General features: G+C 43.9%; 1 protein-coding gene across 2 annotated transcripts in view; it reads right to left on the reverse strand.

Annotated features, from left to right (window-relative positions):
- The window catches only part of ABCA1 (ATP binding cassette subfamily A member 1), a 141305-nt gene that overhangs the window by 79391 nt on the left and 39136 nt on the right, over positions 1 to 22778 (reverse strand). The window lies entirely within an intron of this gene.

Here is a 22778-nt window from a genome sequence, read left to right on the forward strand (position 1 = left end):
ACAAAGCCAGTGTGGTGTAGTGGCTAAAGTGTCAGACTGGGAGTCGGGAAATCCGGGTTCTAGTCCCCACTCGGCCATGGAAACCCACTGGGTGACTTTGGGCCAGTCACAGACCCTCAGCCCAACCCACCTCACAGGGTTGTTGTTGTGAGGATAAAATGGAGAGGAGGAGGAGGATTATGTACACCGCACATGGCTGAAGATATTTTCCGTCAAATACGCAAGGAAAATTCAAATATGAACATGGATTTCACAGCAGAAATCTACAACGAAGTGTTGATAATGATTGAAGATTTGTGCTTAGAAATCACGAACAAAGTTCTCAATCAATTGGGAATGCCATCACCGAATCGATCTGCTCCTGCTTCGTTCGATGTAGAATTGCGTTGTGAACAAAATTACAACACGGGTGATGTTTTGTCGTATGTGCAATCAAATATTCCTAAGCTAACGCTTGAGCAAAATGGCATTTACGATCAAATAATGCAAACTATCAATAACGGGGTTGGAGAAATCTTCTTCTTAGATGCGCCAGGAGGAACTGGTAAAACGTTCCTAATTAGATTGATTCTGACAGCAATTCGATCCCAAAATGACATAGCCTTAGCTCTTGCGTCGTCCGGAATAGGTGCGCCATTGCTACCAGGTGGAAGAACTGCTCATTCCGCTTTGAAATTGCCATTGAACATGCAATTCATTGAAACTCCCACATGCAACATTTCCAAAGCATCCGGCATGGGAAAAGTATTGCAGAAATGCAAACTTATTGTTTGGGATGAATGCACAATGGCGCAAAAAAAATCGCTCGAGGCTCTTGATCGATCATTGCAAGATTTGCGTGGAAACATCAGACCATTTGGGAACGCATTAATATTGCTTGCAGGAGATTTCAGGCAAACATTACCTGTAATTCCTCGATCGACACCAGCGGAAGAAATAAATGCTTGCCTGAAATACTCTACTTTGTGGCGACACGTAAAGACTTTAAAATTAACTACAAATATGCGTGTCCAGCTGCAAAACGATCGATCAGCTGAGATATTCTCACGTCAATTGCTGGAAATTGGGAACTGAAAGGTGCCGGTTGATCTGACCTCAGGACGAATTTCATTGCCTCATAACTTCTGCAATTTAGTCACGTCAAAAGAAGAATTGGTTGAAAAAGTATTTCCCAATATTCAAACCAATTATAAGAATCACGATTGGCTGAGTGAACGAGCTATTCTTGCGGCCAAGAACAAAGACGTCTACGAACTTAACAATATTATTCAATCTAACATTCAAAGCGAGGCAGTCACATACAAGTCCGTCGACACTGTTGTGGAAGCAGATGAAGCGGTTAATTATCCAACAGAATTTTTGAATTCACTCAATCTGCCAGGGATGCCACCGCACGTACTGCAGTTGAAAATCAGCGTGCCAATTGTCATGTTGCGAAATATCAACCAGCCAAAGCTTTGCAACGGCACACGGCTTGCAGTAAAAAAATTACTGAGCAACATCGTAGAAGCAACAATCTTGACAGGACCTTTCAAAGGTGAAGATGTCCTCATTCCTCGCATTCCTATGATTCCAACGGATATGCCATTTCAATTTAAGAGATTGCAATTCCCAATTCGATTGGCGTTTGCAATCACCATCAACAAAGCTCAGGGCCAATCTTTAGAATTGTGCGGTTTCGATCTAGACACGGATTGGTTCTCACATGGACAATTGTATGTTGCGTGTTCTAGAGTCGGCAAACCAGACAATCTCTATATCTGCACAGACAATGGAACAACAAAAAATATTGTATACCCACAAGCATTGTGAAATTAAACATATTAGAAACGTGCGCTTTCTCTTTTCTTTCTTTTCCATTTAACCAGACTGAGCCACAGCAACGCGTGGCCGGGTACAGCTAGTAATAAAATAAATATTTGTGTCTCTGTCCCCTGTACTATCTGTGTTCTCTCTTGCTTTTGCCTGAGCCTGCCTGTGACCCTGCCTTCTTGTTTGTATCCCTGCTATTGTCTCTGCAGGAGGAAGGAACATGTGACCAGAACACTCCACTGAACAGGAACCCTTCCCGGACTGGGACAAACAGCACAAGACCAGTCATGCACTCACCAGAAAGGCAAACTAGACATATGTTGGGGTTTTGTGACCAGCAGTGTGTTGTATTGCAAGAATCATAAGATACCAGAATCATAAGAATCATAAGATTCCATGCCTCTACTACAACTCCCAACATGCAATTCACCTACCACAATACCACACAGTGCCAGCCCCAGGTCTTGGAGGGCCCCTGGGCAAGACACTGTCAGTGGGCCCCCTCCCTCACTGAGTCCATCTTCTCACTATCATTGTCACTCTTTTCCACATCCTCTTTCTATGGCTGCCGCTTGCTTGACAGGAAGAGAGCCAATGAGTAAGGAAGCCGTGGCATCTGCTCCTCTTTCTTTTCACCGCCACCGTTGTCTGGGCCAGGGCAAGAGCCAGGTGGCAAACAAGCAGGTTGTAAGGGTGAAAAGGAGAAGTAAGAATATGGGCTTTCTTGTCAGTGAACCCCAGTTGGGGTTCCTAACCATGCTTACCCTTAATGCTGGCCCTGGGAGATCAGCTTCTCCATTTAGTTAAATCTTTGTAAAAAGCTACACTGGGAAAGGGTGGCAACGATTCCAATCTGGACTTCAGCACTGAAGGAAGGGATTTCACTGCCCCCATCTATACAACAACAGGATTGCTCCTCATTAAATATAAACCTGAATTTTTGTTGATTTGAACGTAGGTAAAGAGTGTCACAGTGCAACAGCAACAGCGATTTATTTCCTGATTTTTTTATAGTACAGTTATAAATGTGCACATGCGCATATACGATGGGGCGATGCTACGGAGTAGAGACGATGGAAGCTATAATTTGCATATGCGGAGCTCCGCAGATTCATATAACAGACAAACCGGGAGCTGGGGTGGTGGTGGAAGGAACAAGGCAGCACAATCAGAGAAGTCAAACTAAAAATGGCGCTATGGAACGAGGCAGCTGATAGGTGGGAAATCGGCCAATCACATTGTCCTACCCTCAAAGCTCCACCCACATGTCAAAATGTGATTTAACTCCCCCAAAGACACACAACCATAACGTAGGGCAAACTTGGATGTGATCAAAAAGTCGCAGTAAATCGCAAATGCGAATATGCGCATTATCAGATTAAAAACCAGGCCCTATGGCAAATGGACGGCTGCGTCATGTGTCCTGAAATGCGAATATGCGCATTTAGGTTAGGGTAAACAAGCCGTAAAGGCAAGCCTACTGTTTTCCCCAAAGTAAACTGCAGTTGCCCCATTAGGGATAGTGTATAGGTACTCACACATTTTCCCTAACTGAGCAAACACCAACTGGGAGGGTGGAATTCACATCTGAAAATGCCGTGTGTGTGTGTATTAAACCCCCTTGCCCAGTATTGCAGCCTCAATCCAAACCTAACACACTGTTTGGAGGTCAGGGTTGCAAGAAAGGAAAGCTCAAATCATCAATCTCCAATGTACCGTCCCATATTGGCTGCCCCTCCCTTGTCCAGGGTAAAATTCTGTGAATGAGGCAATGAAACGTTAAAAGCCTCATCTGGAAGCACCCAAAGGCAGCCCTACATACAACATATTAGAGTAGTCAGTCAGGGTGGCATAGATAACTGTGCCTAGGCTATCTCTGTCCAGGAGATATATCTGCACATCTGGCAATTTTGCAATCTGCACAGAGCTTTTCCTTTCAAGTCACATGGCGCTGAGAATCTCCTGCCCCCACAGGCTTTGATCAAAGGCTCCATGGACACCCAGGTTACAGAGGATTTCAAAATACTGCACACACCACCTTGATCCTACTTATTGTTATCACAACAGCTACTGGAGAAAGCTACTTTGGGTGCCTTCCAACCCAGAAAAGCAACTTAAAGCCATGAATAAGCCTGGCGACATCAATAGGATGAGTTTCGTGCTCCAATGTTTAACATTCACTGTTTGGGACTTATTGCTAGACAATGTACAAACCGGCACTGCTGTTGGAAGATTAAGAGGGCTTACAGCTCGAAGAGGGAAGGCACACAAAGTCAGCATTAGACATCACATTTTACAAGAAGGATAACTCAGCCAAACAGAAGCTAAATGTCTCCTCTAATATCAAACCTGCGTCTGGAAGAAACAGAAACTGACTCAAAATATTTGCAACCCTCATGATCAAAATACAGTTCTCCAGGGGCATTCAAATAGCATGTGGGCAAACAGCTGCAAATACTGATGCTATTTCTTAATAGTGAGAAACTTTAATCATGAACACTAAACCTATATAAGCCAGGGAAGGAGTATGGAGTTTTGAGTCCTAACTTTGGATCCAGTTTTTCATGATCTTTATAAAAAAAAAATCACAAAGAGCACTATTTCAGATTTCAGTAGTAAAGGAGAGATATTTGAGAGGTGGGATGGGGATGGGGATGGCTTTCGTCTTGCACGTTGGCACAAGGTAAATGTTTGTCAACTCTGCAGTGGGGATCAAGACAAAGGGCCGGTTCACATGATCACAGGGTTGTTAATAAGCCACTAGTGTCTTGTTAACCACCCTGCACGTTCCGGTTGTGGGCCTGCTGGATTTACATAATTACCCTCACCAGCGTGTCTTGATGTGATGTCCAAACCTGGGAAGGTTGAGTGGTTAACAAACCACCTAGAACCCATGGCCTGTTTCAGGGTTGCTGGGTGGTTTGTTAAGCATCCCAACCCACTCATGCTGGGTTCGGATGTCATAACAAGCTGCACCGGTGAGGGTAATTATCTAAATCTGGCAGGCACACAACCATCACCTGTAGGATGGTTAACAAGACACAGTGGATTATTAACCACCCTGTGATCGTGTAAACTGGAGACACTGGATAGTCCCACTGGAAGCTGAATTGCTGAGGAAGGGGCTGACTGGTTCTACTGAAGGCTGAGAAGCAAGGTGTGGCCAGAGGTGGCTGCAAAAGAATTGTTTGTGAGGTAATTTAGTGTGAAAAGGCGGGGTCTAGGGGAATGTCTTCAAGTGGCGTGTTACTACTTTAACTGAAGCGAGTTACATTACTGGCACCATAGCAGGGAATGAGTGAAGGAAGGAGATAACTGAAAGAGAGAGAGACAGAGAATGAAGATTAAAAAATAATAATTGAGGTTGCGCCTTCATTGTGGGCTCTGGACCAAAAAGGATGAAGGCTGACAGTCTAGGGCAAACGTGTTGAACCTCATGGCCATGGGTGAAACCACGTTTGCCTAGGGGCTAGCTCTGGCCTACTGGGGTTCCTCAGAAGGTCATTCCCCCCTTTCTGTCACCAGGAGTTTCCTGCTTCCCCTCATGAATGCAAATTTATTTGGTGGTTTCCCAACATTTGCATGCCCCCCCCCCCCCAATTCTAAAAGGTTGCAATGCCTCTCCTATGACTCAGCTGCTGGCAGTACAAGTTTTAAGATAAAACATGCTGGCACTTGTTTTATGGCCCTGTCCCTTTTTGCATCTGATCCCCCCTTTGCCTTTGGCCCTGCCCATCACTGGAATACCCCACCCCCCACACAAGAGCTCCTCCAAAACTGAATTTGACCCTTGGGCTAAGAGAGGTTTGAGTGACAGCCCTGATCAAGTAAATAAATAATGGAGCTGGTTAGTTATACTGTTAGTTTTACCCTACCCTGTGCCTGCTTACCCTACCCTGTGCCTGTTTGCATTCTCTTCCCCTCCTTATTGTTTCATTATGATTTTATTAGAATGTAAGCCTATGCGGCAGAGTCCTGCTATTTACTGTTTTACTCTGTACAGCACCATGTACATTGATGGTGCTATATAAATAAATAATAATAATAATAATAATAATGGCAAATAGTTGTAAAATAGGCTAGTTGTGCAGGGAAGGGGAACCGGTCACGGACGTTTTCAGACACAGAACTGGCCAGCCTGGGCCATTAAGTACAGTAGCAGGAAGAAGGTAATCAGATTCCCAGCGCAGAAGGTCTTAATGCAGCTGTGCGTCTTTAGAAACTCATAAAAGTGCAATGGAAAAGAAAAAGTTAGAGCAATGCAAACTATAAACTGAGTTTGGGTTCTAATGCCATTTCTGAATAAAATGGTGGATTCCTGGATTGCAGCCGCCGCCCCCAATGTCGAGCCCTCCATATTTTTTGGACTTCAACTCCCATCCAACCCATCCAGAATAGCCAATGGTCACACATGAAGGGAGTTGTCATCCAAAACCTCTGGAGGGCACCAGGTTGGGAGACGCTGCCTTATCGACACGATTCTTTTTTAAAAATAAGTGTGATTAACATCTCTTCCAGTTAGTTGCAAAAACCGCTGAGTGGAAAAGAACATTCCATAGTATTGTTCAGACCGAGGGCCTCCAAGGAAAAGCCTAGTGTGAAAAATAGCTATTTAGAAAGCTGCTAGTGTTTTTAATGCAGCGAAAGTCACTTGACCTAGAAAACAGCTTATTCTTACATTTCCAAATGTCAAAACACCCCCACAGTAAATATAAAAGCCTGCTAAAGGGAGCTGGGAAATAAACAATGGCTAGTATGTGGAGCTCGGTCTAATCAACACACTGTACTGCTTACCAGAGTATGTAGGTGTAACAGAAAGGGCCATTCGGTTTCTAGAACAGATAGACTCATGGAATCAGACACAACCAGGAAAGCAGCCCAAGGAATAAGTAACTGTAGCCCTATTCTAAGTGACTTAGAAGTCTTAGGAAAGGGCTATTGCCATTGGGAAGAGAGGAAGCTGCCTTGTATTGAACCAGACACTCTGTCTGTTTAACGCAGGACTGGGCTGGTTCACACGACATGCCGCCACTCGCTGTGGATTGTTTAAACCAAGATGAGCCGTGACATATGTGGATGGCATTTTGAATATGCAACCCAGAGCAGGGGGGATGCTGCACCATGCAAACCTGTCCACCAAAGATCATTTGAGTGAATAATAATAATAATAATTTTATTTCTTACCCGCCTCTCCATTTTGATCGAGGTGGGGAACAATAGTAAGTATAAAATACATAAAATACTGATTAAAAACATAGTATACATTGTTAAAACATCCTAAAAAAAATCCTAAAAGCATGCTAAAAGCATCCTAAAATTCCACTGGCTAGGCCTGCCGGAAGAGATCAGTCTTTATAGCTTTCTTGAATGATAAAAGACTGTTAAGTTGACGAATCTCCTCCGGCAGGCCATTCCACAGTCTGAGAGTAGCAAAAGAGAAGGTCCTCTGGGTAATACCTGTCAGCTTAATTTTGGCTGGCTGAAGGAAATTCTTCCCAGAGGACCTGAGTGTGCGGGGCAGATTGTATGGGAGAAGGTGATCCCGCAGGTAGCCTGGACCCAAACCATGTAGGGCTTTAAAGGTGATAACCAACACTTCGCCCAGAAACTAATTAAACAACCCTGTCATAACCCTACAAGAAACTGAGGGTTGTTTAACCCTCAAATAACCCTCGGTGTCCAGGATTGCACAACATGGCAACCCTGTAGCAGGGGTTACATATTCAAAATGTCCCCCCGCACACGCCTGAGCCCGCCATGTCATTCAAATTAAGTTATTGTCTACACAGACTGGTAGCAGCTCTACAAGGTTTTCAGACAGGAGCCTTGTTCAGCTCTACCTGGAGATGCCAGGAATTGATCTGTAATTTAAACCACTGAGTTATGACCCCTTCTAAGAGTATTTATAACTTCCTTCTCCAACTAGTACCCAACAGATGTGTTGGACTACAACTCAAATCATCTCTCAGCCAATAGAACCATTGGCCATACTAAGGAAGACTGATTTCTTAAAATAACAGAAGAATTTGGACCACGGTTGATTGAACACCAATAATTCATATCAGTCTTCCAAAGAACAACATTCAGTATAAAGACAGGTTTGGTTAGTGATAAGCTTTAAGTCAGAGTCTATTCTTGATTATGTACAGAATTCCATGGAACAGTTGGTATAATATAAGAGAACGCAAAAGGCAAGATCTAGAAAATTTAAAGTGGAGAACCATTACCACTGCAAACCACCCCAGAACAGCATGGATAGGGTGGGGAAGTGCCTTGGCTTTAAACATGTCAATTTCCATTGTTTTAAAGGCAGGTGATAATACCTGAATTTGAATAACTTCAAAAGACTGCCAAGGCCTGCAAAGCGACCCCAGAGATGGTAAATCTGTCAGCTTGTGATAAGGTTCAATCTAAAGGCTTCCCCTTAAAACTGCCAAGCTCGGAAAACAAGCAAGTCGAACGCACACTAGGGACACACAGTCTATATGGCAGTAAATGAAAGCGTTCGGTGCAGTTACATCTTGCACTCAGTGTTTACCTTTGTACAAAGGTTATTAACAAAAACACAATTGGCAGCACAACCTATGACATATGTACTATGTCTACCACAGGCAATGTTTGCTTTTTTCCTTTCCGACAAAAGCCTGGTTCAGACAATACACTAAACCATGCTGCTTAACCACAAAATGGTTAAGGCATAATGCATTCCCTTAACCATTTTGTGGTTAAGCAGCATGGTTTAGCGTGTTGTCTGAACCAGGCCTAAGAAACCCATCTTTACCTATAAAGGGAGCAGCATACCAAGAGCAGCAAGAGGTTGCAGAGAAATAAAAGCAGAACCGGTTTCCCTTGCCAGCACCTCCATACTTTTGCCATGACTTGATTTTCCTCTTACCCAACAGCAAAAACGTTCCGCATTCATCCAGAGAGCTGCAAAAACGTATAGCTAAGAGCTTCAAGGAGCTCCATTATGTGACAGATCCATGATTGGAGCCAATAGGCTCAAAACATACTGGAATTTATTTTAGACTCATGAAGTCTTCTCTGCATCCTATTACAGACAGGTACGCTTCTGTCCACTGATTTTGGGAGTTCTCCTTTTGCTCCACCAAGAGTCAACAGACTCACTGATCTAGATGCTGAACAAGACTGAGTCACAGAACATCACCCATTTCCTTCTCTCTCTTGTGATCAATCACGACAAAATTCTTTTCACTGCTTCCTAGTCAGATTTATGCCTTGTTTTAAATTACTTCTTGTAAACTGAGAAAGAAATGAAACTTTCCCCTGCTGGGTCTTTTGAGATCGTTATTTTCAAAGATCCTCTCAGTTCAAGTAATTTTAGGCTGTAACTCTAATTTCCAGTCCAGCTAATGTAAGAAAGGAAAAGACTGCAGAGCAGAGGAAACAGGTAAGGGAAATATAACATTGTTGGCCGGTTGTTTGCGTGAAATACCTATTCTTTTTTGGATCACTCCTTCATAAATTCACCCGGCTTTAAGATTGCAGTGGTTATTGCAGAGGATTTGAACCCCAGGATTTCTAGCTGCCTCACTTCGGATTTGCCCAGACTTGTTCCTCAAATCCCTATGCTTCTTTAGCCCTATTCGGGCATTTTGATTCTGTGTAGAGTATGTGAGGAGAGTGAGGGTTCTAGCCCCAGACCCTCTATTGTTGTCTTTGTCACCCTGTACCTGTAGAGGGGAACGTTCTGAACAGGAGAGCCTCCTGTATCCATAGAGACCCTCCACATGGTTCAGAGAGCTGAATAAATGATGAGGCTGGAGATGTACAGGTGAAGGAATTAATGTATTGTCACAACATTATTTTTTCTCTGTTCCAGATAGATTTTTAAAAATTGCTCTAACCTTCAAAACCTTCAGCTGATTAAAGGAAGGAAAGCAAGCCAGCAAGCCCGCCCGCCCGCCGCACCCACACAGTTAATTTGACATCATGGTTGATAAGTGATTGACTTCCCTGTTGTTAGGTCTCTATCCAGGAGGTAATGGCAAGGAGAGGAAAACAGCAACTTCGAGTTACTGTGTTTCTCTTCCTCCAGGAATAATGCTGTCATGTTCAGCAGGAAATGACATTAACATTAACATACACACACGCACACACACACTATTCAGGCATACATGGTATCTGCCTGCAGTAGAAGCAAAGGAGGTGTCCAGAGATAAAGAGCGATCTCTGCCTGACGCAACAGCTTTGGTTAAAAGCGGCAAGGCTGGGCATGATTTGGCATGCAGCGCAGCCTTCACATGCTGTGTCGTGATATGCAACCGTCAAACTCCCCAGGCTACCTAATGCCAGGTCTCACCTCTGCACTCCTACAAAGGGCTGGCATGATGTTACTGCCTTTGCCATATGCATCACCCTGTCACTGTAGCTGGATTAATGCTAAAGCTTTGATCACTGTGAACAGAATAGAATGAAAAAGAAAAAGGCAGAGAGAAATGCTGGCCCCAATTAAACCTAAGTTATAACTCAACCCTACTGCTTAGTTACTGGTCACATTCAGATTTCACACTTATCCATAGTTTAGTGTGATGGGATTGAGCTGCAGAGAGCCTTGGGCTCTTGCACGCCTTTGTCCTCCGCAATGTGGTTGTGAGAAGCGCAAACGTGGCCACTTTCCATTAATCACAGTTCTGTGTTACATCTGAACCCTAAACAGTTTTTAATCTTAACTATGATCAACGGAAACATGCCAGTTTCCTAAACAATAGTTTGAAGCTGGTTTGTTTCCACTAACTGTAGTTAAGATTAATCACAGTTTTCCCCACTATGTACTTTCTGTTGCTGTTTTCTTCCTTTCTCCTTCCGATTTCTGTTATAATTGGTCATATGATTGTGCTCTTATTATTCATTCATTTTGTCATTTTTTGCAATTCTATACCAATAACTGAGGCTCTCCAGGGCTCAGGGGAGCCCCCACTCCTTACCTTTTCTGGTGGGCCCTGTAGCTACTATTTTTAGAAGGCTGTGAGAGACCCAATTTGGCTGAAATGGAAAGAGGTTGGAAGCATGGGGCATATACTGTAGATAGGGGAGCCTATCTGTATTCCCATAATTTCAACCACTGGAGGTGGTTTTGTTTTGGTTTTTTGAGTTTTTGGTGTTAAGAAGTATCCCTATAAGAACTTAATAGATCTATGACGTATTTTAGCAATTCACAATGATTCTCACCAGCCACAGCACATAAAACAGCATGCCAAAATAACAGGCAGATATGCATGCCAAAGGCCACTTTATAATGTCTCCTTTTCATGCTTGTCTACTGGTGATGTCCTTAGTTTCTGGTTCTTGGAAGCTAAGCAGCCAGGCACAGGGCCCCTCATGCTCAAAGTTTCGCAGCATGTGTTCTCAGTGTGATAAAAGTTTTGCAACTGAAGATAAAAGTACATAGTTGGTGAGAAATTCATTTCCTAGTACTTGTTCTCCATAAAAATAAAAAAAGGAGCAGAGTCAGTGAATTTGCGAGTTCTGATAGCAGAGGCTTGAACAGATCTCTAAGGTCAGTCAAGACAGATGTTGTTTAGGTCCTTCTGTTGGGAGAGGTAGAGTTATTAGATGGAGGCAGTCGACTGGAAAGGGCAGATTGAAGGTTTTAGCCCAGCTTGTGTGAGTATCAGAGGCAAGAGAAAGGTGTGTCCACCAGCCTTCCCATTCTGTTGCCCACCAGATGTGTTGGGCAACAACTGGTTGGCAAGCTAGTGCTAACAGCTACTCACTGAACAGGCTGCAGTGGATGGAGGCCTCTGCCAGTTAGTGCTAGCTATCAAGTAAAGACATTCTTGGAAAACATGACCACTGCTGCTACTGACACACAGTCACACAATGCAGTGAAAATGCAGAAGCCACCTCTGATAAAATTCCTTCTACATACCTTCCAAAAACACCATGATTGGAAGGAAAAAGGAGAGCCCTTTTTACCCCCTGGTTGGAAGATAGAAATGTAGTTTTGTAACTGACACAACCCTAACCCTCTCACTTCCCCTCCCCCTCCCAACCTGGTGTTTTCCTTAAATAGAGAACTTTGGGTGGGATGTATTGGGTTTTGGGGACACACTGTGTCTCTGTGTCACACCAAATTCATTGGAAAGCTTTAGAAGGGCACAGGTTCATTTTGGGGTGATTTGGAGGACCTCTGCTTCACCTGAGGTGAATCCCTAATCTGTCCAAATCTGTTCACAGTGGACAGATCAGAATGGAGGTCTGCACAACATCAGTGTTGAGAAAGATGGGAACAATTTTACATTCCCCCCCCCTTTCCAGCAGTGACTCGTTTCTTCTCAAAAGCAGCCATGCAAATTGCCCCCCCCCCCTCTCTTGGCCACAACCATTGGCACATCCCACAACTTTCTTCTTCCAAGGAAAGTTGGATATGCTTACAGGGATTTGGCAATACATGGCATCAGTTCGGGCAGGTTTAAGGATGGAGCTCAGTGAGGGCATCATTTATATTTTGACAAGGAAATCTGCTGACAATGGGATCTAAAAACGCTGATTTCAAAACCTGCTCCCAGCAACCTGATTGTATATAGCTGAAAGGCTATTTGGCAGAGCGGCTGCAAATGAAGCAGAGGCCATAGCCAGCCAAACCCGAATCCAGATCTGGAGTGAGTTCGGCGGGATCAGTTGCTGGAGTTGAAGCCATGCGCTTGAGCTGGTGGCTTCTGAAGAGCAATGGGCAGAAGGACTGGGCAGTGGCAGAAGGTCAGGTTCCTAGTACCCCATATGAGGCCTCTGTAACTGATCTGGCCAATCCAGAGGCTTCATACTGGCAGCTAATCACACAGGCTTATATAGCACATATTCACTGCTCGGCCTGAAGAGGGCTCTGCAAGCCTAGGACATGCAGTCCACACATTAAGCCAACCTCAAGCACCAAGGACCCCCCATTTCAAGCCCTGGAACCCCCTGACACAGGCATCAAAAGCCAAGCTGGGCCGATGGTGGCCTCCAATGTCAGCACACACTTGACAGGCTCGGGTTCTGGCACACCATGGCTAAACGACAGCATGGGCTGATTGCCAGCCCTGCAGCCATGGTGAGTTGAAAGGGTTCTGTGAACTGGCCCCTAGTTAAAAGAAGTGTAAAAGAAGTGAGGGATCAGTGCCAGTTGGAAGGGTGCACTGCAAAGTCTGAGAAGGCTGATGACATTTCCGGGTCTTTTGGCCCTTACAAAAAGGAATCTGCCAAATGGATAAAGGGGTCACAAGTTTGCAGCCTGATGCCCTGCAGACTACATGTTTGGATGTGAGGCCAACTAGAGCAGGACAGGCATCCCATGAGATCGGGAGAGATCTTTGCCTCAGACAGTGGATCAGGAGGAGGTGGTAGCTCACATCCCCCCCTCCACCAACTAGGAGGGCCGCCTGCCCCCACCAGCTGGGTCCAACGCCTCACTCCAAGTAAGGACCCCTCAGAAAAAGACATTTTGTGAGTGGATATCTTTGAGCGAAGCGTTGTGGCAGAAGTGGCCCTGGGGATCACCTGCGCCACAGCAGAACAGGCAGTCTTTGTGGCCACCTCACCCACAATGCCTCACTCTGAGGAAGGACCCACCAGAGCAAGAAGGCATAGAAGGAGGAGGAAGCCCATCCTCCTGTTTTAGGCAGTGGGATATCTTGTGCTACTGCTGCCCAGAGGAGTTTGGGTTTCTGTTATATGTTCACCATCTTGACAAAACCATCTCTTTCAAAGACAGGCAGTTAAGGGCATCGCAGAGCACCGTCCCGGCCATCGTCACCACCCTAGAGTTATGTCTGGCTCTGTGCCAGAAACTGAGTCAGTGAAAGGGACACACATGATAATATACAGTCACAGACAGCAAGCACGACTTCTAGACCTTGCAAGGGAAGGCTAGACTAAAGAACACTGCTCTCGGGTTAGTAAACAAACAAACAAATAAAGCTACAAAGTCATGCCTTAGTGGCCAAAATGAATCTGGCACATGGAACACAATGTTCAACATTGGTGCTGAAAAAATATATCTGTATTGCTTGGAATATCATGTTCTTCTTAAAGAATTAATTAAGCAATTACAGTAAATTGATGGGATTTGGTTGTTTGTGTTTTCCTGCAAAGCCCCCCTTGATTTTAATGGTTGTTTCATAACCATCAGAATATCAGCATGTTGATCTCAGAAAACAAGAATGGCTGAGTGAGACAGTCCAAGAAGACACACAGGTATCCCCTTCCCCAATCCAAGACTACCACCCAAAGGAACCTGTTCAAATGTTCCCCCCAAGTACTAAAAGCTGAGATGAATACATCAGAAATAAATAACTGGAAGGCAATGACTTCGGAAAATTACACTATCTCAGAAACAGACCACCCTGCTTGATGGGCCCTTTCATTTTATGAAGTGTGGCTATCCCTCTGAGCTATCTTTGATGGTGGTGTTTTCCCCCCTGATCTCTTTAATTGGTAAAATATATCCAATTTAGAAATCAACAACACAGTATTTCTTAAACAGTCGAGTTCCTCAGGAACACTGCTCTGGTTCTTAAGTATTATTAATTTTGCAATGAGTTTTACAATGTGTAGATCTCCCTCCGAGCTATTTTCGATGGTGGTGGTTCTTTCCTGACCTCTTTAATGGGTGAATGATATCCAATTTAGAAATCAACAACACAGTGTTTCTTAAACCATCTATCGAGTTCCACTGGTCCTTATTCATTCATTCATTTATTTAAAAGCATGGATACTCCAACTATCCTGATTGGAGCTTGAGGCAGCTAACAACAAAAACCATTTTAAAAAAAAATCATTACAATTTAAAGCATAAACCACTACCCCAGCGTTCCCCAACCTGTTTTCCCCCAGATCCTTTTGGGCTCCCAACATTATTGACTATTGACCATGCTGGCTAGGACTAGTGAGAATTAAAGTTCAAAACATCTTGAGGGCATAAAGTTGAGGAGGGCCGCACTACTCATTAAAACACAGCAGCAGCAGAAAGTAGAACTACAAACAGCAGTCAAAATATTTCAGATTTTACAAAGACAGACACAGATGAATGCAGCATGTTAAAAATCATAGAGTGGAATGGAAGGGCTTCCGCAACGTCAGTAATGAGTAATGAAACGGGCCTCCCTCAGAAGGGAGTTCCAGAGCCTTGGCACAGCCACTGAAAAGGCCTACTCATTAGTCCCAATTAAGCTTATGGCTGGGGTTGTTGGGACATACACAAGAGACTCTTATTCTCCATAGCTCTTGCCAACCACTTATCTCGCTACTCTGATCATAAGAAATAATTAGGAAAGGAATTGAGAATGAAACTGCCAATATCAAACTGCTCTTATACAAATCTATGGTGTGACCACACTTGGAATACTGTGTACAGTTCAGGTCATCACACCTTAAAAAAAAAAAGATGTTCTAGAGCTGGAAAAAGGGCAGGAAAGGGCAACTAAGATGATCAAGGGGCTGGAGCATCTCCCCTATGAGGGAAGGTTACAACAGCTATGATTGTTTAGCTTGGAAAAAAGGAGGCTAAGGGGAGACATGATAGAGGTGTGCAAAATTATGCATATAAGGAGACATTTTTCTCCTTTTGTCAAAATACTAGAACCCGGAGTCATCCCTTGAAGCTGATAGGTGGGAGATGCGGGACAGATAAAAGGAAATACTTCTTCACATAGTTAAACTATGAAATTCGCTAACGCAGGATGTAGTAATGGCCACCAATTTGAAAGGCTCTAAAAGGGGGTTGGATAAATTCCTGGAGGAGAAGACTATCAATGGCTATTAGTCTTGATGGCTATATGCTACCTCCAGTATCAGAGGCAGTAAATATGGGCAGGAGGGTGCTGTTGCACTCATGTCCTGCTTGTGAGTTTCTGTGGGCAGCTGGTTGGCCACCGTGTGAAGAGAATGCTGGACTAGATGGACCCTTAGTCTGATCCAGCATGGCTCTGATATTCTTATCCTTTTACATGATTTTATTATTTCAAACATCATAGACATACATACCACAAAATCATTACATAAAATACAAACAGAAATACAAACATAAAATACACACGGAAATACAATTTAAAAAAATATCTAAGGTTAAGGTGTACTTTCGGCTTTCTTCACGGCTCTGATATTCTTATGAAATCAATTCCCAATTTTGAGTTTATAATAATTTCCAAAATACATGCTTGTGTTTTTATGGCTATATTGTAATCCAAGTCGAAACATTCTTTCTCCACCTTTACTCTTCAAGGGTGCAATCCTGCCCCCCATATATCTACACTGAAATCCAGGCGACTTAAGCACATACACATTTGTGAGGATTGCTGTCAAAGTCTATTTGCTAAACCCAGTCCTATCTCCTTTTGACTTCCTTTTTCCTAGGCTCAAGAGGCAAAGGTCTTTTAACCTGTTTCAGTAAGAAAGGATCAGCAAAGTACACAAATTCCCTAAACCCTGTACATCTGCAGTCAACATTTCCAGCCACGACTGTTGCAAAACCAGTGTTAGGCCCATTGGGAGGTTCCTCCATAGATGAAACACTGACGGAATTTAAAGAGAAGTAAAAACAGTTTGGATAAGAACACAGAGATGTCTCTGAGGGGAGATGTTCTGCACAACCTTGAACTGCAAGACCCGAAGCAAAAATTCAAGACAAATGTGGAGGTCGCTGGTCTGGTAAAACATCTGACGAATCCTGAGGGAATCAAAAATCTCTCAGGGGTGTATGCATGTGGAGTGGACTGTTGCCACCAAGTTGTGACACTGCCCTGGTATAATGGTTGGTATGTTCCATGCTAGGAATTTTATCTTACTATGGGCTCAAAAGCTCCAAGTCATAGCGCTGAACCAAACATTTGGGAGCAGACTTAGTTCTGGGAAACTGTGTTGCTGCTGAACAGCTGGAAAGTGGTACCATGGGGGCAAGATTTAAAGGGGCAAAGAGACTGGTGGGAGAAAGGTTAAGCATTAGCATGGAAGAACCCATGATTTTCAAGCTCACCTAAATTCTCCCCAAATCCTTCCAAGGCTCATTTCATTTCACTCCCGTTTTCGTTTTCAACCTGTTTTCGCCTCATTCAAATGGGAAAGTGCACATTTTGAACAGGGAAAGTGTGCATTTCTGTGCATATTTATCAGAAGTGCACACTTTCCTTAAAGAGTGAAAATGCATTTTAAGCACATTTCAAAGTGTGCTTTTTAAAAACACATTTTTAAGTACACTTTTTTTTTAATGTGATCGCAAATTTGGAAATCTGTGAACATTTCTCACGAAAAGAGCTCCTGCTCACATTCGAGATGGTGAACGGGGCACGTTTGCATTGATTTGGGAACAGTAACAAAATTCTCACACATCCCCAGTCAGGCTGCCACTATGGCTACTTCTCCCCCACCATCTGTGTCCTCTTTGTCACTTTTCTTCTCTTTTGTGTCAACCTGGGTTGGCTGAAGTAAAGCATTCCAATATAAATAGGTGGGGGGGGAGGGGAACAGTGGTTGTATGAAATTTGGCTTCCTAATGTGACCAGCCATGGGCACTATGCCCCTTGACTTGGGAATGGGGCACCATTTGCTGATTTGTCAGGCAGCAAAGTGTTTTGGGATGGCCCTGAGAGAAAGCCTTCAGTGACAGACTTTTGGATGGCTTGGTAGCTGTAAGAGATTACTTAATGGCTGGTGATTACTGTAAGCCAAAGGAAGCTGAAGTAAGTGGGGGTTTTTTCAGTTCAAGGTAAGAGTTGTGCTGAAAATGTCAGCCAACTCTTTTTCAACCGTTAATTGGTGGTTTGGGGGCAAACTGAGGCGCCTCCCCCATCCTTACAAAGTGGCTGAATGTTTGTTTGTTGCTTTTTAAACTAAAACAGGGCTCCACACCATGCACAGTATCATGCCTCTCCCAAGGCAGTTGAAGACATGAGGCCCAAGGGTAGTGGCAGAGAAAGCCTCACGCCAATGTGAGTGGCCTTCCCCCCCCCCCAGTTAAAAAAGCAAAACACACTCAGTCACTTTGTACAGTTTAGCCACGCAGCAACCCCTTCAAAAAAAAAAGTTCCCCCCGCCCTTTCAAGGAAAGAAACAGAGGGCCTCTTCGGCCAACACGCTAAGCCATGGTTAGGTCGCTAACCTTTTTGCAATAAATGGTTAGTGAATGTGTTTAAACTGTGATTATGTAGCCATCATCGCTAGGAATGGTTCACATGACATGCTAAGCCATAATGTTTAGGTCAAAATGCTTAACCACAGTGGCTTACCATGCCATCAGAATAGGGTCAGAGTGACTGGGTTCAGACAACACGATAACCAACGGTGGTTTAAATAGTTGACGGTTGGTTATTTAACCCACCGTGGTCATCGTGTTATGCGATGGGAGTTTTTTAACCAACACTGTGCAGAATTGGTTATTTGAACCACTGTTGGTTATTGTGTGGAGGGCACTGCTGGTTATTTCTTCAGCCACCATTGGTTATTTCATCAGCCACAGAGTTGCAAGGCAAGAGAGGTCAAAGTGGCAGCGGCGGCTCTAATCCACCCAGCAGGACAGTTTTTTAGCAGCAATGGCTGATGGGATACTAGTGGGAGGATTGGGGGGGGGAGAGGGAGGGATGAGTGAGTCAAATCAGCAAGGACTAACAGTCAACTCACCACTAATCTTAATCCACACCATGGTTGATTATTATCATGTTGTGAGGAAAATACCTCCTAGATAAACAACTTTTGAGTCGATTATTACCCCACTATTGACTATCATGTTGTCTGAACGCAGCCAGTATCTCACGTTGTTATCTAGTGGTATAATGCTGCCAGAGCTCAGAGGGATACAACGCCAGCACTTTTTTTAATTAACAGTGAGGCCTGAGTCATTTGCCACACCAGAACCCCCCCCCCCCAGTCTTCCCTGTTTCCTCTGAGCTTAACAGCAATCCTCACAGCTGATTGGGGGGAAATGATTTTTCCCCCAGGAACAATATATTGTTTCCTGTCATAAAGTATTGGGTGGTATGTGTGTGCGCGCGCGCGTGCTCTTGAATGGGCGATTAAGCTTTAAAAGAGATCTGCTCTTGGTGGAGCTGAAAACTCCTAGAACTAGTTTGATGATACAGATCAGTTTTGGACTCTCCTTGGAGCATGGCTTTGGGGACCGTCATAATGAGCATCTGCACTTCAAAACGCATCACAACACCACTGCTGTTGTTGCATGGGAGGGGACATTTTAGGAGAACTTGGATGAGGACTCCAGCCCCAGGAGAAGTTCACCTCTAGCTAGAGAAAGGTGCCTGGGTTTGGAAGTACTGCCTGTGCTGTTGTTTTAGGGGGGCTATGCGAGGTCGCCAGCCCTTTCACGAGGCCCGTCGCATAAACCCTTCTCAGGCCAGGCACCACCACCTGAAAACCTGAGGGAGGGTTAAATAAAACCTTTCCCCTAGCAGTGAGGGAAACAGGTTTGATATAGGATCTCTCAAAATATACTATGGGAATACTCTGGTGTGGGTGTTTAATAACTGTAAAGCAGGTATATAATGCCAAGCTGACACGTGGTATTTGGTAGCTAACAAAATAAAAATACGTTTATTGTTTAAAAGCTTTAAATCAAAATATAAGACTTTCAATCCTGCCTGATCTAAACTCTCCACACACCAACCACCTCACTCTCTTCTCACCAATCCTAAATCCCTAGAATCCAAATTCTTCTTACTCTACAACTAAACAACTCTCCTCACATGCACTCAATCTCACATCCCTCACAAACTCCCAACACTCTCCTTATATACTCCTTTCCCGCCTGCCCCACCTATTACATCATAAACCACACCCACTCACTTCTAACATTCCATACTTACCAGACATACTAACCTAGACATATACAAGATAATCAATTGTGGGGTGATGCCACAGGCAACACTGATTCGAAGTTAATACTGCTTGTCCGGTGGCGGGAGGCTGACTAGCCCATTTCTGAGCTCAGTTCGTATCTCCGCAAATAAACACACATTACGAAAACACCGTTTGTACGCTTTCATTCCAAGGAAACTCACACTGTAAAAGTGATACCTTGAGATGCTCAGGAATGTGGGAAGCGGTAGGCAAGCTTTTAATGCCTACTTCCTCTCTGCTCTATAGTAATGGCCATCTCTTCCTGAAAGGTACTTTTCATTATTGTCTTCGTTGGTTTTTTTCAGTCTGCTAGAGATGTAGCCCTGAAGCGATAGGTCATTGCTGCCACGGCTTCTAACTAATTTCCCTGGAGACTGTGTGAGTGAGTGCAACATAAAGGACAAGCACACTTTTGTTCACCACAGGCTGCACCAACAATATGGAGTCTGTCATAGACATTCCCAATTAAGTGAACAATCTCTTTTCTCCTTTTTTTTAAATGTACACACACTTGATTGCAGTTTTCTTAAGTTACCCTTATTAAAGAAACAAGCCCTCGTCACAGGCCTTGTTTTTCCAATCAATTTGCTCGCTTGCATTTTATAGGATTAACTTAAGAAATTTCACTTGGGCTCACAATGTGAGCAACTGGTGTTGTTCTTTTTTTCAGCAGCAGGGTAGTAGTTAAGAGTGTGTGCTGAAAAGTCAGAGTTCATAGCCAGTGTGATGTAGTGGTCAGAGTGTTTGACTGGGACTCCAGAGCTCCAGGTTCCAGTCCCCACTCAGCCAAGAAGTTCACTGGGTGACTTTGAGCCCATCACTCACTCTCAGCCTAACTTACATCACAGGGTTTTTGTGAGGATAAATTGGAGAAGTGGAGGACTGGGTTCCTTGCAAAAGGGGAAAGGGCGGGATGTAATCATACCAATAACGACAACAACTCCTCAGCAGGTTATTGAAGGCTCATGTTGACACCCTTATGCCCAGAGGTCTTCCAGCAAAGAGACATAGATGTTTTATTATTTGTTATACAAGATCTTATATCCCACAGTACCCCTCCAAAAAGGGAATTGCTCACAGGGGCTTACAAAACATACCAATACAAAAACAAGAATTGCCAAACCAAAAGAAGCAAATGCAAAAAATACACAAACCCCAAACTAACAATCAGTAAATTAAGCCACAGCAGAATCAAATGCCTGTTGAAAGAGAAATGTCTAATGTTGACCTCTTGGGCCAGGGAGTTCCATGAATGGGAAGCCACCACAGAGAAAGCCCTCTTGGGAATTGCCACCAACCATACCTCAGAACAGTGCCATCTTAACGCATGGGCACGCTGGGCAGTTGCCCGGGGCCCCCACGAGCATAGGGGCCCCATGATAATTAATGCAGAGACCAGAATTTAACCAACTAACTACCATTTTTATGTTGAAATTTTTGTTTTTCAAGTTCAAGGCTCATGTTATATTGTTCAAACGTTTGTATTGATTAATCTTTGCTGTACAGCGTGTGTTTTTTAATGTCAAAACACTGATTTTGTTGGAGGTATCAATAAATATAAGTTTATTTTATGCATAATTTACATTTTTATCGCTGTGAGTGGTTGTGTAAGCAGGGCCCAGTGCACTGCTTTGCCCGGGGGCCTATAATGCTGTTAAGACAGCCCTGCCTCAGAAAGCAATGGCACACGCAAGACAGGCACAACAGCTGATCTTAGAAGACAGCCAGGGTGACATGGGAGGAGTCAGTCTTCCAGGTAGTTTCGTCCCAAGCTATTTTGGGTTTTAACAGTAATAACCAGCACTTTGAATTGCAGTCAGAATGGAGACACTGAAGCTGATACAATAAAAGGTTGACATTTTGCTCCAGTCAAAATTTTAGCAGCAACATTCTAGACTAGTTGAAGCTTCCAAATGGTTTTCAAGGGCAGCCCCAGGTAAAGCTAACTAGTGCATGTAGAACCACTGTCAGGTCTAATTGTACCCGCTTGCTTTACCTCATTTCCCCTACCCCTTTTAATCTAAGTTTTTCTGCTTTCTGTTGGAAACTGGCAAAAGCACTATTCCCACCCTACCACCGTAAAAGGTCTGTGCTTTGATTTGACAACTCACTCATCTACAATCATCATTAAGTGCCCTAAAAGCTTAGCTAACAGCACAATCCCATGCATATATACTCAGAAGTAAGACCCATTGATTTTAATGGGACTTACTCCAAGGTAAGTGTATACAGGATTAAACTTGGCTTTGACAAAGAGATAAGACAGATGCGTTCTACTTCGTCACTATCCTTATAAAACCCTCAACAACTGGGCCAAGTAAAATATTCCAAAAATGCAGGCAACACACTAAGGTCCTGGCAGCTTCACAGATGAATTTCCTTTCAACTCTCTGAGGATTGTGATTTTGCATTACAAAGAAACTGCACTCCCTTTAAAAACTGGATAAAAAACTTCAAGTAATAGTACCAAATTCTTACACTGGAGAAGAAAGACTTGAGGAAGGGCAGCATCCATGCAGCTAAGGAGGGGGGGGGACCTAGATTTCATAAGGGCCGCCATATTGATAGTTTAGGTGTCATTTTGTAGAGTTGGGGTATAATTTGTATGCAAGGGGAGAAATGGGAATGTCCCTGCCTCTCCTAACTAACTTCCTTTACCCTGTTGTTGCCTCCTTTTCTCCTTTACACCAGAAAAGGAGTGGGTGTGGGAAGAAAAAGCCCCTAAAGTGACAAAGCACACAGTACGGATAAATCTCTCCTTACCCAGATGACTCTATTCATATTAAAATATGACACAAAAAACACACACACACACACACATTGTATGTAAACAGGGCAGACATAGACATTTAAAAATATGTCTACTCCCTCATGCTAAGTTTGGCCCTAGTACTTGAATTAAGCCAGCTTCTGGGGGGGGGGGGTGTTGCGGGGAGAGGGAAAAGAGGGCGTGCCACGCTATTGTCAAGACAGTAGTCCAAACCTTCCCAGGTGGCCACGCTCGACCGCAGGGATGGGCAATCACCTGCCTGTGGGTCTAACCAGGCCTGTGCTGGGGCTTAACCTAGAGAAGGGTGAGTGGTGGAGCTTTCTGAAACAGAGATAGCAGTATATTTCACATT

This window comes from Elgaria multicarinata, chromosome 6 (assembly GCF_023053635.1).
Source record: "Elgaria multicarinata webbii isolate HBS135686 ecotype San Diego chromosome 6, rElgMul1.1.pri, whole genome shotgun sequence".
Lineage (NCBI taxonomy): Eukaryota > Metazoa > Chordata > Lepidosauria > Squamata > Anguidae > Elgaria > Elgaria multicarinata.